The sequence below is a fragment of the Erinaceus europaeus genome, chromosome 19, assembly GCF_950295315.1.
Source record: "Erinaceus europaeus chromosome 19, mEriEur2.1, whole genome shotgun sequence".
NCBI classification, from domain to species: Eukaryota; Metazoa; Chordata; class Mammalia; order Eulipotyphla; family Erinaceidae; genus Erinaceus; species Erinaceus europaeus.
The window spans coordinates 20,063,466-20,066,138 of record NC_080180.1 but is presented as its reverse complement, the minus strand read 5'-3'; positions in this window follow the sequence as shown (position 1 = coordinate 20,066,138).

Sequence of the window (2,673 nt, the reverse complement as noted above, 5' to 3'; positions counted from 1 at the left end):
TTCCCACTCAGTCTGTGACACAGTCTAGAGACTGAGAGGTAACCCTACGCCCTCTGCTCTCAGAAAAAACTGAACCCTTCAAACTAGAGCACTTGCTTCTCCCTAGGGACTCACACTTCCTAGGTCCGCCTGCTCCTATGGGAGCTTCAGTTCTGCTTTCAGCTCCTTGGAATCCAAACCTCCAAGTTCCAAACAAAGGATAATGCTCCTTGCTGGGGCAGTGGTGGCCTGGGGGTGAGGGTTAGAGTGGGGAGTCACATGCAAACTTCTTCTAAAGCCTAGTACTCTTTGCTCCCTCACCCCAACTCTCTCTCCCAGGGAGTTCCCAGGGAGCCTTCTTTGTCTCCAGCACTGGGCTTCTGAACTGTTGCCTCTTGTAGGAGAGAAGCCAAGGGTGGTCCCCTGAGTGGGTCAGCTAGGCAGTGGGGGTGAGGATCTCTGCCCCTGCAATGCCTGGGCAGACCCTCTTCAAGTCAGGACTCTCTGTGGTGTGAGTGAAGGGGGTTATACTCCTCACAACCACCCCAGGGACAACTTTAAGTAGCTCCAGCCTGTGTCTGTCATGCTGTGTCACAAATTATTTCTAAAATAAGGCTATCTGTGAACCCCCCCCCCGCCCATTTAAGACATTTACAAGGCAAAAACGTAACATCTACCTTCTAGTCAGTCTTCTGCATATGAAAAGATAAGACCTCCAGGAGGCCAGGCCTTAGCACACTGGGTTAAGCGCACATAGTACTAAGCACAGGGACTGGTGCAAGGATCCCAGTTGGAGGACCCCCACCTGCAGAGGGGTTGCTTCACAAGTGGTGAAGTAGGTCTACAGATGTCTGTCTATCTTTCTCTCCCCTCTCTATCTGCCCTATCTCTCTCAGTCTCTCTCTGTCCTATCCAACAAACAAAATAAATAAATAAATAAATAAATAAATAAGATGTCCACCAGGAGCGAGGAGCAAGCCCCAGCGATAACCCTGGAAGCAAACAAACAAACAAAAAAAGATAAGGGTTCCATACTTCGGCATTGAATGGAGGCCATTAAGCGGAAATCTGTCCCTGACTCCAAGGTGGCTACAAACACGCTCTTTCCCCTACTTTCCCACAGACCGTTTTCGTGGAAATGCATGCAGCCAAGGCTTTCCTGTTAGCAGGCAGGCAGCTAGCTCTCTCTTTGTTGGCTGGCCTCCTTGTCTCACCTGTGAGGCAGACGGCTCCTTTTTACTGTTCACCCTACCCTTCTCTTAGTGACTATTTTTTCAGCTTAAAAAAAATTTTTTTTAAATGTGCTTTATTGAGAAATGATGATTTAGTGGTCCGGGAGGTGGCGCAGCAGATAAAGCACTGGGCTCTCAAGCATGAGGTCCCTAGTTTAATCCCTGGCGGCAAATGTACCAGAGTGATGTCTGGTTTTCTCTCTCTCTCAGTCTCTCTCTCTTCCTATCTTTCTCATTATCAGATAAACAAAATCTTAAAAAAAAAAGAAATGATGATTTAAAAGACTGTTGTTGCCAATGTATATAGTTTATTTCCCCGTGACAGATGTCAGCACACCACACCTTTTTTTCCTACAGATTTAACAATATTTATTTCAAACATACAATGGAGGTGTCCTTTTACATAGATGACTCCTTTTTTTCTTTATTGAGGGGTTAATGGTTTGCATTCAAGAATAAACTACAGTCATTTGTACATGTGTAACATTTCTCAGTTTTCCACATAACAATTCCACCCCTTCTAGGTCCTCCTCTGTCATCATGTTCCAGGACCTGAACCCTATCCCCCCTTCTACCCCAGAGTTTTTTACACCAAACCCAGTCCAAGTTCTGCCTTCTGTTTTATTTTTCAACTTTTTATATTATTATTGGTGATTTAATAATGATCGACAAGACTGTGGAATAAGAGGGGTACAATTCATACAGTTCCCATCACCAGAGTGCGGTATCCCATCCCTCCATCGGAGGCTTCCCTATTCTTATTTATTTATTTATTATAGAGACAGCCAGAAATCGAGAGGGAAGGGGGAGATAGAGAGGGAGAGAGACAGAGAGTCACCAGCAGCCCTGCTTCACCACACGCAAAGCTTTCCCCTCCGGTGGGGACCAGAGGCTCAAACCTCTGGTACTTGTGCACAGCAACAGGTAAGCTCAACGAGGTGCGTCACCACCCGGACCTGGAAGCTTCGCTATTCTTTAACCTTCTGGGCGTATGGACCAAAGATCTCTATGGGGCACAGAAGGTGGGGTGTTAGATTTCTGTAATTGCTTCTTCGGCTTCTCCGCTGGACATGGGCGTTGGCAGGTTTTTCCATATCCTCAGCCTGTTAGTGGCTATTTCTTAAGTTGTTTATTTCAATAAACTTTATAAAACCTTTTGCAGTCTGCAAGGACTCAGCTGGGTTAGGGAAGGTTCAGGGTCAGGGTCTTACTCCGGAATCCAAACGTGTCCTTTACACTTTGTCAACAGGACTTGCAAAATGAGGGGCTGTCTTCGACCCACACCTGTCTTTTAGGGACCTCTTGGCAAGCGAGCCGTTTCTTTGGCCACCACCCCCACCCCCAATCCCGCCACGCTCACCCTAGGTCGGCGCTCGGGCCAGGCGTGTGGAGCTTGCGGTCGGGGCTGGGGGAGGTGGGGGGGGGCGCCCGGACTCCGCAATGACATCACCCTGGAGTGGTG